This window comes from Bos javanicus, chromosome 12 (genome assembly GCF_032452875.1).
Source record: "Bos javanicus breed banteng chromosome 12, ARS-OSU_banteng_1.0, whole genome shotgun sequence".
In the NCBI taxonomy this organism is placed as follows: Eukaryota; Metazoa; Chordata; class Mammalia; order Artiodactyla; family Bovidae; genus Bos; species Bos javanicus.
Window position 1 is genome coordinate 31584625 of NC_083879.1, and position 16369 is coordinate 31600993.

General features: G+C 49.2%; 1 long non-coding RNA gene across 1 annotated transcript; it reads left to right on the top strand.

The window, feature by feature from the left end:
• The first annotated feature begins 3347 nt into the window (after window positions 1-3347).
• On the top strand, window positions 3348-8134 carry LOC133258367 (uncharacterized). The gene is made up of 3 exons (XR_009739989.1): window positions 3348-3443; window positions 3724-4815; window positions 7339-8134. It is a non-coding gene; the product is annotated as an uncharacterized LOC133258367 (long non-coding RNA).
• The last annotated feature ends 8235 nt before the right edge of the window (window positions 8135-16369 follow it).

Here is a 16369-nt window from a genome sequence, read left to right on the forward strand (position 1 = left end):
GGGTTTCCACGTGTGTTTGTTCATTTAATCTCCTTTGATTTCTTTTTTTAAGCTAATATTTTTAGATGAGGAAACTGAAGCCCAAAGAAGTTAAGCGGCCGGCCAGAGGGACCCTGTGGTAAGTGACAGAATAAGAACAAGGACCCAGGTGTGGTTTGGCACAGAGCAGCAGAAAACAGAAGTGATATGACATAATCATGTAGTTTAAAGGCTCTCTCATAGCACAAAGTATCTACTTCAAATCTGCATTGTTTTGTTCCACTGTTTTCTCTGGGTTGTATGCATTTCATTCCTTCACACACATCATTTTTATGCATGTTATCTAAAGCATTTTGAGAAATCTGATACATTTTATCTGGTTGGGAAAGTTTATTTTTATTTCGGCTTTTTCGATACAGATATAATTCAACCAAAAAGGACTTTTTTTCACTAGATTGGTTTGGTTCAGAAAAAAAAAAAAAAAAAAAGGCAAAATCTGGAAATGAGGATAGCTCAGATGTATCTACCAAATTGTGAGTACTTAAAATCATTATTTAAAAAAAAAAAAAACAAAAAAAAAAACCAGGGACCCAGGAAATGTCCTGGTTCCTATTCTGGAACCCCTCCATGACATGGACAGAGGAGCCAGGTGGGCTACATATAGTCCTTGGGGTCACAAAAAGTTGGACACGACTGAGTGACTTTCACTTTCCCATGAGGTCACACACCCAGAGTGGGTGAAAGAAAAGAGGGATTGAAGTTGAAAGTTATTACTCTCAGGCAGCTTGGCCTCATCAGAGCAGTAGTGAGGATAGAGTGATGTTTTTGCATTTTGGCAGTAGGACCACTTGCCTTCACCTGGGTTGTGTGTGACAGCTTTCGTGTAACAATTCCATTTCACGTGCAGAGCTCTGTCTGTAACTGAGCCATGCGTGTGGGTGCTAAGTGCTTCCATCGTGTCCAACTCTTTGTGACCCTATGGACTGTAGCCTGCCAGGCTCCTCTGTGATGCCAAAATGAAGCCTCCTGGATGGAAACTTAGGAGGTTAGAGAAGACAGCGCTGGGAAGCCAGACGCCCAGGAGACAGTCCTGAGGCTGTGACGCCCTCCAGGCGGGCCCTGCTGAAGTCAATCAACCGCATTTGGAAGGCAGGTCCCCTGAGCTGCACGGTTCAGAGGGAAATTCAAGACTTAGTGCAGTCCTGAACTTAACTTCTCTATTGTCTACTAAAATTAGCTGCTTCTGTGATCTTCAGATGAACCCAGAATCCATCCATCTTCTCCCAAGCTCAGCCCAGTCCCAGAGGGTAGTGAGGGGAATGGACAGACCAGATGACTCTTTCTTGGTCAAAGCTGGGTCTGGGCCGAGGCACTGGGGAGATTCTTGGTGTTGCTCTAACTCCACGTTGGTGAAACCCCAAGCCCTTCTGCTGACCCCAGGTTAGCCCTGTGTGCTTAGTTGCTAAATTGTGTCTGCCTTGTGACCCCATGGACTGTAGCCCACCAGGCTCCTCTGTCCATTGGATTCTTCAGGCAAGAATACTGGAGTGGGTAGCCATTCCCTTCTCCAGGGGATCTTCCTGACCTGGGGATTGAACCTGGGTCTCCTGCATTTGCAGGCAGATTCTTTACTGTCGGAGCCGATAGCAGGATGGTGGCTTCTTGGCTAGGATGGGGTGGTTTGTAGGAGGAAGGGAAGGACTTGTTTGTATTTGCCCTGAGGCCAAGGGATTTGATCAAGAAAGCTTTCACCAGGCATGGAGGAAGGAAAAATGCTCTGGAAAACCGGTAGAACCAGTTACTGCAGAGGTGGCAGGAAGGAGGACCCTGCTCCCTAAGGCAGAGGGAGAGTGAGTGTCACCGGGCGGGGGTGGGGGGCGCTCTGGTGTCTCCTGGGAACGAGAACCACACCTGGAACCATAGGGAGGCTCTAACCAATGCCCGCAACAAGCGGAAGAAGATGGTTTCCAGTCCAGAAGACAGGACAGCAACCACAGTCTCACAGGTATCTAGGGTAGTTGTGGGAGAATCTGGTGGCACGCTGGCAGAATTGCATCCAGTGAAGTGACCCATGGGAGTGGCCAACCACAGAGCGTGGCTCCCAGCTCCCATCCTGGGCACCTTAGAACCCACCTGGGCTTCCCTAGTGGCTCAGATGGTAAAGAATATGCCTGCAATGCAGGAGATGCAGGTTCGATCCCAAGGTCAGGAAGATCCCCTGGAGTAGGAAATGGCAACCCACTCCAGTACTCTTGCCTAGAAAACCCCATGGAAAGAGGAGCCTGGCAGGCTACAGCCCATGGGGTTGCAAAGAGTCTGACACAACTGACTACCCTACACTTGTACTTTCTAGAATGCACCTGGCTGCAGTTGACCGCCATCTTCTTCCCGATCTCCTTGGATTCTCTGTCTTGAGGATTGTACCTGCATACCCTCAGTCTCTAAGTCTCCTTTCCCCCAGATCTCCATAGCTGATCAGTCATGATGACCGATGGGCACCTCTTTGAATCTCCATCTGCGTCCTCACAGCCATCTCCCTCCTTTCCAGACCTCATCATTTTTGGCCCAGGCATTGTTCCAGCCTCCCAGCAGGTCCAGTGCTGGGAGCAGCTCGCCACACTCTTGCTGGAGCCATCTTTTCCAAATGTCGAAGGGATCATTTCACTTCCTGCTTCAAACCCTCTGCAAGCCTCCTCACTGCCTTCAGGGTAAAATACACAAGGTGAAGAAGGAATTCACAGGGCCTGGGCTCCATCTTAGGCCTGTTCATGCTGATCATGCTCAGCCACCTTTCCAATGGACTCTGAACTCTGTGTTTAGTGCCTATGAAAACAACAACAGAAGCATAAGACCCCCTCAAGACAGGGGAACCTTGAAGATCGTATCTAGGTTACTCATCGCTTAAGAGAAAACATACACTAATCACCCCTTCCTCCAGACAGGCCATAAATTGTTCTGTGTCTATCAGAGTGTAACCTCGGGTTTTTTGATTATTGGCTAATTGTTTAACTGTTTGAGCACATGAGCACATAGCACGTGAATGATGGGGTTATTGGGATTGTATTTTCCTTGGTTTATGTAAGTCTCAAGGAATTTGGAGTGGTGCGTTCAGACGCATACACATGGGGTATAAAAGATTTTCACAAATGCTGGTCGGGGATCCTTGGCTAAGAGGAGACTCTGCCTTGGGCCCGCCGGTGTAATAAACTGCACTCCACTATCTGCATTGTCCTTCTGAGTGAGTTTGTTTCCTGGAATGTGTGGCTACAACATTTGGTGCATTGGCTGGGAAACTCCTCACTTTGAGGAGACAGGTCTCATTTGAGGCCACCCCGCGGCTTTGTGGTTTGAATCTCCTAGAGGGGGGGAAAGCACCTTGCCCCTCTGGAAGAATTCAGCCTTTTAACGCCCAGTTTCTTCGCTTTGGCAGGTAGCGAGCGGCAGCAAGGGAACTGAGCACTCAGGTGAGGAGGAACCCACCCGGTAGGGTGGAAGAGGGGGCCTGATCACCCCCCTGGGAGGGATTAGAAGGGGCATGGACCCACGGGGGCCTGGAATAGGCAGGCAGCAGCAATTGCTTGGTATACAGGTCGACAAGCGTGCTACGGTTTAGGAAGGAAATTTGTGAAGGTCATTTAGGAGGTGTGTCCACGCCGTCTCAGGGAAAATTATTACCAGCGATCACCAGGGGATTTTTAGGATAGGAAACTGGTCCTTGTATGCTCGTATTCTGCCCTCCCCCAGGAGGTGTCCCGTCTGCTGTGAAATTCTTGACTCCCTCGGAATTGGTGGGCTAGAAGGAAGGGGATACATAAGTGAGTATGAATTGGCTTTCCCAGAGATGGCCTGGGACATGGGATATTTAACCCATCTGTGTTTTCATCCGCACCTGATCAAGCCCAGAACGGACTTTAAGGGAGAAACTGCACCTTAAAGTCCGTTCTGCACCAAGGCAGAACGGACTTTAAGGGAGAAACAGTCTTGGACCACGTGGTTTCTGGTTTGGCTGTGCTGACCGGCAGGTGAACGCACGCCCATCCCCCTTCTCCCTCTGGGATCTGTCAGGTAAGGCTCTTCTCATCCCAGTTAGGAAGGAGGCAGAATGGCAATTTAAGTGTCATTGAGTGGAAATATCAGAAGTACATAGGGTACTGAGAACTTTGTAGACAGAACGAAAAGGAAAAGTAGAAGAAGGTCCGAGAAGGTAAGCGAGATGGGAGGAAGTTAATCTAAGGCAACTGTATTGGAGTGCATGATTAAAAATTTTAAGAAGTGATTCAGAGGAGACTATGGGGTGAAGATGAAGCCTAACCGCCTCCACACACTCTGTGAGGTCGAATGGTCCCTATGGGAGTAGGATGGCCACCAGAAAACACCATGAGCTTACAAATAGTGGAAGCAGTCTATACAGTAGGAGAGCCGGGACACCTGGATCAATATCCATATATGGACTCATGGCTAGGGTTAGCTCAAGACCCTCCTACTTGGACAAGGTTCTGTATCCAGAAGGGAAAGGGGAAAATATTAATGGCACAAAAAGTGACTGTTGATAAAAAAGGAAATTCTACAGGATTTGGACGGGGATGACCTGACTCCTCCCCCATACTGGATAATGATGCTTCTGCCTCCCAATGCTCCACCAGGACCGGAGGCCACCTTAATGCCCAATCCAGGGCTAGGTGAAGTCCTGCAGCAGCCGCTGCTCCTCCACCAGCTCTCCCCAGGGTCGTAGAGCCGCCACCTCGGCAGGCTCCGATCCCGGTGACAGAAGCCTCTGGCTAACACTTCCAGGATCCGGCTCCAGCCGAACTACCCAAGCTATACCCGCCTCTCCTGGTGAGTACTGACAAGAAAGGGAGGGAGACGTGGGAATTAAGCAGAAACTGCGCTCTGCCAGAGAGCCAGAGGGAACGAAAGAGAACAAAGAGATTTGCAATGCTAGCTGCTGCTCTGAGAAAGTCCATCTCGGGCCCTCCTGAAAACCTCCTCTGCCCCACTGACAGGACAGTCCTTCAGCAGGTCCCAACAGAGGCCCCAGGCCCCGTTACAGCCAAACCAGTGTGCCTGGTGCCGAGCTTTTGGCCACTGGAAGAATGAATGCCCTAAGGCAAGGAAGGAAGGGGAAGCTCCCGCAGTTGTGGGGCTTGCTGACCTGGAAATTAAATAGCGCTGCCGGGGCTCAGAGATATCAGGTCCCCGAGAGCCCATGGTAACCTTAAAAGTGGGGGACCAAAACACTGACTTCATGGTGGATACAGGAACAGAACTGTCGGTAGTAAAACCTGTGGCACCACTGTCCAAAAAGACTACCGCTGTAACTGGGGTATCAGGAGAAGAGATGATTAAATCGTTTTGCCAGCCCAGAAAATGTCAGATGGGGGAGCACCAAGTGATTCATGAATTCCTCTACATTCCGGAGTGCCCAGTACCCCTGTTGGGAAGAGACTTGCTCTCCAAACTAGGAGCACAAGTGACTTTCTCCCGATGAGAGGCCCACCTTCCAGGTGGACACTGTGACTTATTTGCTCTCTCTCTCAAGAACCCCCCAAGATGAGTGGAGGTTGCATGAGCCTCCGAAGGCAGAACCGGGTGGGCCGGAAGAGCATGAGAGAGAGCGAACTCAATTATTCCCTGAGCTCTGGGCAGAAGACACCCCCACTCCCCACAGGCTGGCTAAACATCAAGCCACAGTGATACTAGTACTCAAACCAGCACCATCCCGGTTAGAAAGCTCCAGTACCTGCTGCCGATAGAGGCCTGGGCCGGCATACTGCCCCACATCAATAGATTGAAACAAGTGGGCATTCTAGTAGAGTGTCAGTCGGCTTGGAATACGCCAATCCTATCAGTCAGAAAGGAAGGAGGACAGGACTGTAGGCCTGTACAGGATCTCAGGCTAGTCAACCAGGCTACTGTGACTTTACACCCCACTGTTCCAAACCCCTATACCTTCCTTAGCCTCCTCCCGCCAAGGACTAAAGTTTATACTCGCCTAGATCTCAAGGATACCTTCTTATGTGTATGCCTCGCCCCAGAGTCACAGCCCATCTTTGCCTTTGAATGGGAAGATCCATTCGGGGGCACCAAGCAACAGCTCATCTGGACTCCCCTACAAGGGTTTAAGAACTCCCCAGCCATCTTTGGGGAAGCCTTGGCTTCTGACCTGAACTCATTCCATCCGGAAGAGTATGGATGTTGGCTCCTACAATATGGGGATGACCTGCTGCTGGCCGCTGAGACCAAGGAAAAATGCTGAGAAGGGACAAAAGCACTGCTCCAGCTGCTGATGGAAGCAGGTTACCGGGTGTCAAAGAAGAAGGCACAGATCTGCAAGGAGGAGGTAAGGTATCTGGGGTTTGTTTTAAAGGACACAAGGTTCCAGACCCTAGTTGGGTCCTATATACTGATGGCACTAGCCTGATAAAACAGGGCAATGGCTGTCAGGTTAGCCAAAGCGGAAGGGGCCATCAAGACTGAAAAGGGATGGTGGGAATTGCCAAGTGGCAAATTATTGGTACCCGAACAGCTGGCACACAATCTGGTAAGCCTAACACACCAAGCGACCCACCTAGGTCATGCTGCCTGCCCACAGGTTAATGCTGCCTCTCGGTGTTCAGACAAAAACCTCTGCGTATTTAGCTGAAAGGCACGCTGCCCTTTGAACATCTGGGAGTGGACTTCACTGAAATGAAACCTCACCGACACTACCATTACCTGCTGGTCATGGTATGTACGTTCTCGGGATGGGTAGAAGCTTTTCCTACCTGGACTGAAAGAGCATCAAAAGTAGCCCGGTGCCTGCTTAGGGAAATAGTTCCCAGATTTGGACTTCCTACCAGCATTGGTTCAGACAATGACCCGGCTTTTGTAGCTGATTTAGTACAACAAGTAAGCAAAACTTTAAACATCAAATGGAAACTGCACAGTGCTTATAGGCCCAGAGTTCTGAGATGGTGGAATGAACCAACCGGACATTAAAGAGACTCTCCAAGTGGATCATAGAGACTGACTGCTCCTGGGTGGACTTGCTTCCGACGGCTCTGCTCAGACTCAGGATGACCCCACAGTCCCAAGGCTATTCTCCATACGAAATTGTGTATGGGAGGCCCCCTCGCATAATAAAACAGGTGTCAACAAATTTGCCTCAGGTGAGGGGGAATAGTATTTCACAGCAGATGGAACTGGGTAAGGTAATAAATCGGGTAACTAAGTTTGTACAAGAAAGGGTGCCATTCACCCTTGGGGAACAGATTCATGAGTTTACGCTTGGTGACCAAGTATGGGTCAAAGATTGGAAACATGATTTGCTAGCCCCTTGGTGAAAGGGCCCTTATGTTATTCTAACTACCCCTACTGCAGTTAAAGTTGCAGGTATTGTCCCTTGGATCCATCATACGAGGGTGAAGAGAACATACCATGCAGACCCAAAAAACGCTGAGTGGACTGCACAGAGGGACCTCGCTGACCCTCGAGAGACTAAGACCATCCTTAAGAAGAAGGAAAAGAAGATCCTGGACGAGCCCCTTCAGGATGAAGCCGCACAATCAACTCCTGCTGCTTGGCCTCATCAACGTGATTTTGAATTTAACTTCCGTTTCAACTCAGGACAATGTTTTCATCTCATGGGCACATTCCACAACACTTCCAACTGCTGGGTATGTAGGGCTATGCCTCTGTCAGTGATGGATGGACTTCCTTGGTGGGTGTCACCACTCTGCCAAGGAGATTTTAAACCACTCTGCTCTTTTCTGGGATGACAAAAAGAGACTTTCCTCTCTCTTGCCAATCACAACCTCTCCTTGCTCTCTTGGTGTAAGACCTACAGTCAGTAGACTCGGGTCATGGGGTTACATTTGATATAAAGGCCAGTGTAACAAAAGCCTAACCTACTTGTTGTAAATCTACCCTGGCAGCCCCGGTAAATCTACCTTATTTACATGCTAGGTGGGCAAGATCCGTGTTTCAGTGATATGAGTATACTGCTGCCTTATTCGTATCCTCTATAGAGACAACAGATATCATGATTAAAGTAGAGGCCTTGACTAATTTCACAAAACAGGCCCTCCTAGATAGAACAAAAGCCATCCAAGCCTTAAATGAAGAGCAAATCCAAATAAGAAAAGCGGTAATTCATAATAGAATGGCTTTGGACATACTCACAAGGAGGGACCTGTGCCATAATTAAGGTTGAATGTTGTGTATACATTCCTGACTTATCTGGCAATGTATCGACTGCTTTAGATGACATGAAAAACTGGGTAAAAGCAATGTCAAGTGAAAACATTCCTTTCTGGACTTCGGTCCTATCTTGGGTGAAGGGCAATTGGTGGAAAACTATATTTACCACTATTATAGTTGCCTTGATAGTTTGGCTTTGTGGACCCTGAATTTTACAATGTATTATGAACTTAGTCACCCAACTCTAATTCTCTTGCCTGGAAAACCCCATGGACGGCGGAGCCTGGTAGGCTGCAGTCCATGGGGTCGCTAAGAGTCAGACATGACTGAGAGACTTCCCCTTCACTTTCCACTTTCATGCACTGGAGAAGGAAATGGCAACCCACTCCAGTGTTCTTGCCTGGAGAATCCCAGGGACGGGGGAGCCTGGTGGGCTTCCTCTATGGGGTCACACAGAGTTGGACATGACTGAAGCAACTTAGCAGCAGCATGAACTTAGTAACCTGAAGGTTGATGTCATTCTCCCAAATTGGTGGTCGGAGAGCCAGGGTGCAATATATCCCTATGAATGATGCTCATAATATGAGTTAAGAGCATCAAGAGGGGGGAATGAAGAAGGAATTCATAGGGCCTGGACTCCATCTTAGGCCTGTTCATGCTGATCATGCTCAGCCACCTTTCCAATGGACTCTGAACTCTGTGTTTAGTGCCTATGAAAACAACAACAGAAGGATAAGACCCCCTCAAGACAGGGGAACCTTGAAGATCATATCTAGGTTACTCATCACCTAAGAGAAAACATACACTAATCACCCCTTCCTCCAGACAGGCCATAAATTTTTCTGTATCTATCAGAGTGTAACCTCAGGTTTATTGATTATTGGCTAATTGTTTGACTGTTTGAGCACATGAGCACATAGCACGTGAATGATGGGGTTATTGGGATTGTATTTTCCTTGGTTTATGTAAGTCTCAAGGAATTTGGAGTGGTGGGTTCAGACACATACACATGGGGTATAAAAGATTTTACAAATGCTGGTTGGGATCCTTGGCTAAGAGGAGACTCTGCCTTGGGCCCGCCGGTGTAATAAACTGCACTCCACTATCTGCATTGTCCTTCTGAGTGAGTTTGTTTCCTGGAACGCGTGGCTACAACAAAGGCACTTCCAGATGTTCCAGGCTTTGCAACAATCTGTCCCTGCCTCCCCGTCCAGGCTCACCCCCTACCTCTCTGCTGTGAATGCTCTGTGCTCTGGTCATTCTGGATGGTCTTCCATCCTCTCCTGCCTCTGCATTGGCTCTCACCCTGTGTGGCGTGTCCTACCACCCCCACCCCGCTGCTCAAAGTCTAAAACGCCTGTGGTCCCTCAGTACTCAGCTCATGCACCCTATCCTGCAGTCTAGGTTGGGAACCCCTGCTCCGGGCTCCCCAGCCTCCTGGTTTACTTTTCCAGGTACTCACGTGTTACACGTGAGATTCCTGGCCTTTGGCAATCCTGTGGGTGTGAGGATCTTGGCACTGACGCCTGGTCCTGTGTTTTCAGTGCAGACCCCCAGTACCAACTAAGTTCTACTTGATGACCATCCAGGGAGACAGACCCTTAATCACCCCCAGGTATTACCATCAGTGCCCACAAGCCCAGCTGTGCCAGAGACCAGGGATGGGGCCAGGCTCCCCGGGAGCCGAGAGGCCACTCAGGCTTCCAGGAGGCCAGTGACTGAGTCAGATTGCCCCTTCGAACAATGCAGACCTTGCCCTCTCTGGGAGGAGAGTTTGGCCTGGAAAATCCACTGCTTGCCCAACCAGGTTTCTCCTTCCAAATCACTGACAATCTAGTTAACCACAAGTTAACTCCTTCCCAGCAATGAGTAGGGGAATGGAGAGAAGTCAAATGGGCCTCTTCCTTCATCTCCTCCCTGGAAAGTGGAGGGCGAAGGCCCTCCCTTCCAGCAAAATGTGAAGAACAGCACTAAGTGTGTCTCCAACCCAGCTGTGGCCCAAACCCTAAAAAATTTGCCGGCCATTTCAGGATCCCTCGGTTTGATCCCTGGGCCAGTAAGGTCCCCTGGAGAAGGAAATGGCAACCCACACAGGTGTTCTTGCCTGGGGAACCCCATGAACAGAGGAGCCTGGCAGGCCACAGCCCATGGGGTTGCAAAGAGTCTGACACAACTGATTACCCAACACTTGCACTTTCTAGATAGAATCTGGGTGCAGTTGACTGCCATTCTCTTCCTGATGTCCTTGGATTCCCTGTCTTGAGGATTGTACCTGCATACCCTCAGTCTCTAAGTCTCCTTTCCCCCAGATCTCCATAGCTGATCAGTCATGATGACCCATGGCACCTCTTTGAATCTCCGTCTGCATCCTCATAGCCATCTCCCTTCTTTCCAGATCTCATAATTTTTTTCCCGGGGTTTGTTCCAGCCTCCCAGCAGGTCCAGTCCTGGAAGCAGCTCACCACACTCTTGCTGGAGCCATCTTGTCCAAATGTCAAAGGGATCATTTCACTTCCTGCTTCAAACCCTCTGCAAGCCTCCTCTCTGCCTTCAGGGTGAAAAACACAAGGCGCTTCCAAGCGTTGCATGACTCTGTCCCTGCCTCCCCGTCCAGGCTCACCCCCTACCTCTCTGCTGTGAATGCTCTGTGCTCTGCTCATTCTGGATGGTCTTCCATCCTCTCCTGCCTGTGCATGGGCTCTCACCCTGTGTGGCATGTCCTACCACCCCTACCCCGCTGCTCAAAGTCTAAAACGCCTATGGTCCTTCAGGACTCAGCTCATGCACCCTATCCCCCAGTTTAGGTTGGGAACCTCTGCTCCGGGCTCCCCAGCCTCCTGGTTTACCTTTCCAGGTACTCACGTGTTACATGCGAGATTCCTGGCAACCCTTGTGGGTATGAGGATGTTGGCACCGATGCCTGGTCCTGTGTTTTCAGTGCAGACCCCCAGTACCAACTAAGTTCTACTTGATGACCATCTAGGGAGACGGACCCTTAATCACCACCAGGTGTTGTTGCCAGTGCCCGAAAGCCCAGCTGCAACAGAGACCAGGCATGGGGCCAGGCTCCCCAGAAGCCGAGAGGCCACTCGGGCTTGCAGGATGGCAGTGACTGAGTCAGATTGCCCCTTGGAACAATGTGGACCTTGCCCTTTCTGGGAGGAGAGCCTGGCCTGGGAAACCCGCTGCTTGCCCAACCAGGTTTCTCCTTCCAAATCACCTGCTGCTGCTGCTGCTGCTAAGTTGCGTCAGTCATGTCCGACTCTGTGTGACCCCATAGATGGCAGCCCACCAGGCTCCCCTATCCCTGGGATTCTCCAGGCAAGAATACTGGAGTGGGTTGCCATTTCCTTCTCCAATGCATGAAAGTGAAAAGTGGAAGTTAAGTCGCAAGGTCATGTCCGACTTCACAACCCCATGGACTGTAGCATACCAGGCTCCTCCATCCATGGGATTCTCCAGGCAAGAGTACTGGAGTGGGGTGCTATCGCCTTCTCCATCCAAATCACCTACAATCTGGTAAACTACCTCATGCCACTCCTTCTGAGCAATGGGTAGGGGGATGGAGAGAAGTCAAACAGGCCTCTTCCTTCATCTCCTCCCTGGAAAGTGGAGGGAGAAGGCCCTCCCTTCTGGTAAAATGTGAAGAACAGAACTAAGTGTGTCCTCAACACACCTGTGGCCTGACCGTAAAGAATATTTCAGCCAGTGCAGGAGACCTGGGTTTGATCCCTGGGCCAGTAAAGTCCCATTTAAGGAAATGGCAACCCATGCCAATATTCTTGCCTGGAGAACCCCATGGACAGAGGAGCCTGGCAGGCCACAGCCCATGGGGTTGCAAAGAGTGACACAACTGAGCACCCAACACCTGCACTTTCTAGAATGCACTTGGCTGCAGATGACTGCCACCCTCTTCCCGATGTCCTTGGATTCCCTGTCTTGAGGATTGTACCTGCATACCCTCAGTCTCTAAATCTCCTTTCCCCCAGTTCTCCATAGCTTCAGTCATGATGACCCATGGGCACCTCTTTGATCTCTCCCTTCTGCATCCTCAGAGCCATCTCCCTTCTTTCCAGACCTCATCATTTTTTGCCCGGGCATTGTTCCAGCCTCCCAGCAGGTCCAGTGCTGGGAGCAGCTCGCCACACTCTTGCTGGAGCCATCTTTTCCGAATGTCGAAGGGATCATTTCACTTCCTGCTTCAAACCCTCTGCAAGCCTCCTCTCTGCCTTCAGGCTGAAAGACACAAGGCACTTCCAGGCGTTCCAGGCTTTGCACGACTCTGTCCCTGCCTCCCCGTCCAGGCTCACTCCCTACCTCTTTGCTGTGAATGCTCTGTGCTCTGGTCATTCTGGATGGTCTTCCATCCTCTCCTGCCTGTGCATTGGCTCTCACCCTGTGTGGCGTGTCCTACCACCCCCACCCCGCTGCTCAAAGTCTAAAACGCCTGTGGTCCTTCAGGACTCAGCTCATGCACCCTATCCCCCAGTCTAGGTTCGGAACCCTGCTTGGGCTCCCCAGCCTCCTGGTTTACCTTTCCAGGTACTCACGTGTTACACACGAGATTCCTGGCCTTTGGCAACCCTTGGGGGTGTGAGGATGTTGGCACTGATGCCTGGTCCTGAAATTTCAGTGCAGATCCTCTAATACAAACTAAGTTCTACTTGATGACCATCCAGGGAGATAGAACCTTAATCACCCCGAGATGTTCTTTACAGTGCCCAGAAGCCCAGCTGTGGCAGAGATCAGGCATGGGGCCAGGCTCCCCAGGAGCCGAGGGGCCACTCGGGCTTCCAGGAGGGTAGTGACTGAGTCAGATTGCCCCTTTGAACAATGCAGACCTTGCCCTCTCTGGGAAGAGAGCCTGGCCTGGAAAACCCGCTGCTTGCCCAACCAGGTTTCTCCTTCCAAATCACGGACAATCTGATAAACCACCTCCAGCCACTCCTTCCCTGCAATGGGTAGGGGGATGGAGAGAAGTCAAACAGGCCTCTTCCTTCATCTCCTTCCTGGAAAGTGTAGGGGGAAGCCCCTCCCTTCTGGGTAAATGTGAAGAACAGAAATAAGTGTGTCCCCAACACACCTGTGGCCCGACCGTAAAGAATCTGCCGGCCAATGCAGGACACCTGGGTTTGATCCCTGGGCCAGTAAGGTCCCCTGGAGAAGGAAATGGCAACCCACTCCAGTATTCTTGCCTGGAGAACCCCATGGACAGAGGAGCCTGGCAGGCTACAGCCTATGGGGTTGCAAAGAGTCTGGCACGACTGAGCACAGTACATCTGCACACCTAGGTACCAAGCACCTAGATTTTAATCCTCCCCTTATTCTCTGTATACCTGGAAGTCCTCATGGTGCCAAGCATGTAGTCGTTGCTTAATAAATGTTTGCCTGACAGTACAATACACGAAGAGACAGCAACGTGTGGAGTATAGTGATTGAGAACGTGGAGCTCTGAAATCTGAGTTACCTGAGTTCAGAGTCAGACTCCGTCACTTACTGTGCAACCCAGAGCAAATTGCTTCACCTGATATGATGACTTTCTTACCTGAAAAATGAATTTAAGAACAGTGCCTATTGTTTTAGGGTGGTGAGAATGAAATTATTTAATACGTGTAAACCAAGTAGACCAGGGTTGGTGTGTAGTACATACGCACGCGGTGTCAGCTTCCTGTAGATGTGTTGCACACAGGACCTGAGCTGACACCCAAGCCCAGCATTCGGAGAACTCCTCTTAACTCTTCTCAGTTCCTTAGTGAGAATTCTTCTTAGTGAAACTCTTCTCACCTGTGTGATGAAATCTACATGTAAACATACACACATAAGCAGATATATAGGTATGTGTGTATGTATACACATGTAATCAGATTTTTAATACTCTGATGTTAATGTCCTTTCTACTTTTTTTTTTTTTTTAATTTGACAGAGTCAGGTCTTAGTTGTGGCACTCAGGATCTTTGTTGAGTCACGAGGAATCTTTTGTGGTGGCTCAAGGGCTTAGTTTCTCTGAGGCACCTTAGTTCCCCAACCAGGGATCAAACCCATTTCCCTGCACTGCAAGGCAGATTGTTTACCACTGGACCACCGGGGAAGTCCCCTCCTATCTGCTATTTTGATATTAAAATGTCCCATGTTTCAGGAAATGACTCTGATAAGCAATGATCATTGTTGTTTTTACTATCTCGAAAAGCCAAACTATACTTGGCTGCCCCAAGTGCACTTTGAGATGTTACTCCTGGTCTGTGAGTACAAAAGCCTGGGAAATACTTTGTCACTGGGGCGAGGGGGCGGGGGGGATGGTGGGTGCGGTTTCTCTCCCTCCTGATGTTGCAGACTTGATGACAGTGGTTCCCAACCTTGGCTGCACAATTAGCATCACACTGATCCCTCGGTCTGGCCCCCAGGGTTTCTAACAAAATAGGTCTAGATGCCAGGACTTTACAAGTTGGCCACGGACAGCCAGGTAAGTGAGCTTGGACCAAGAGCCAAACAGTGACCATTTATTTCCTTTTGTTGTTCTCTAATCAAATACCCAAATACTTCAATACTTTGGCTGCCTTATGTGAAGAGTTGATTCATTGGAAAAGACCCTGATGCTGGGAAAGATTGAGGGCAGGAGGAGAAGGGGGTGGCAGAGGATGAGATGGTTGGATGGCATCACCAGCTAACAACTTTTCACTTTAAAAAAGTGAAACAACATGAAAAAGCAAACCTCTCAAAATATTGCCAAAGTGTCTTTGGTATTCCTCTTCATGCCATGATTCTGACATCATACATTTGGTCACCCAGAAATGTCCTTCCTCTCGGCTTTCAAAATGCCTTATATACTAAGATACATTTCTAATTATGTTTCAAATAAGAACCATATGTTTTAAACACTGTACATTGAAATCTCTTCCTGAATCTTGTTTAAAAACTCTTAGGAGTGGGTGGCATTTTTGGCTCACCCTTCCCTCACTCTTTCTGTATATTTCCCAAAGATTTTAACATCCTCAAATATTTTTCCTGGGAATTTGAAAATTTGCCTCTAACAGAAAAGCGTTGACATTAGTTGACTTTTCACAAGGCTCAACTGTGAGCATGAAGAAAAGAAAGCATTAATTTCTCCTTTTGCCACCAAGGTCCGTATAGTCAAAGCTATGGTTTTTCCAGTATTCATGTACAGATGTGAGAGTTGGACAATAAAGAACTTAAGGTTTCAAACTGTGGTGCTGGAGAAGACTCTTGAGAATACCTTGGACAGCAGAGAAATCAAGCCAGTAAATCCTAAAGGAAATCAACCCTGAATATTCATTAACAGGACTGATGCTGAAGCTGAAGCTCCGATACTTTAGCCACCTGTTGTGAAGAGCCAGTTCACTGGAAAAGACCCTGATGCTGGCAAAGATTGAGGAGAAGGGGGTGACAGAGGATGAGATGGTTGGATGACATCATTGACTCAATGGACTTGAGTTTGAGCAAACTCTGGGAGATAGTAGAAGACAAGGAAGCCTGGCATGCTGCAGTCCATGAGGTCGCAAAGAGCCAACTTAGCCAATGAACAACAACAAATTTCTCAGGGAGCAGCATCACTAGGGTTCACCCTTCTCAGAACCAGAAAATAGCTTGATGACCGATCCCCCACCTTTCTGCTCTGCAGACCTTGGCTTTCATCTTTCTTATAAATGGCAGAGGCCGGCTTTGTTTTAATAGTCTCTCTAACTCAGCCTTATCCTGCCTCAAGCATGCACTAGGCTGATGTCACAGGGAAGTGCAAAATAATATGGGAACAATTAGCCTCAGCTTAGAATATGAGTTTCTTTCTCTCTTGGGATCTGGCCAAAACCCTACTGGCTGGAGATCATGTGTTGGTCTAGATCAAGTTCCCATGTCGTGAACTATGTTGAGGCAGAGTGTCTAACCTGCCTGGGTGGCAATGGCTGGGGTCTGAGCATGACGGGAGCCCAGCTATGGAGAGAAGAATAGAAACAGAGGCTTCAGGTGTTTTCAGAGATCAAGGCCACTGCTGTGTTTCTTAGTTCCAACTGAGGTTGCTGCAGAGGAGACAAGATCAGGCAAAGGGGTGGAGACTGATGGCCCTGACCTCTCTGGTCAGTTACTCTGCCAGAGGCGGCTACTCTGGGAGGCAGTCTGAAGAAGATGCTTTCATGTGGTCTTTTCCTTTATCCATGGGAGCGGCCTACTTAGAAAGGGTTCTGAAGATACACCATTATTC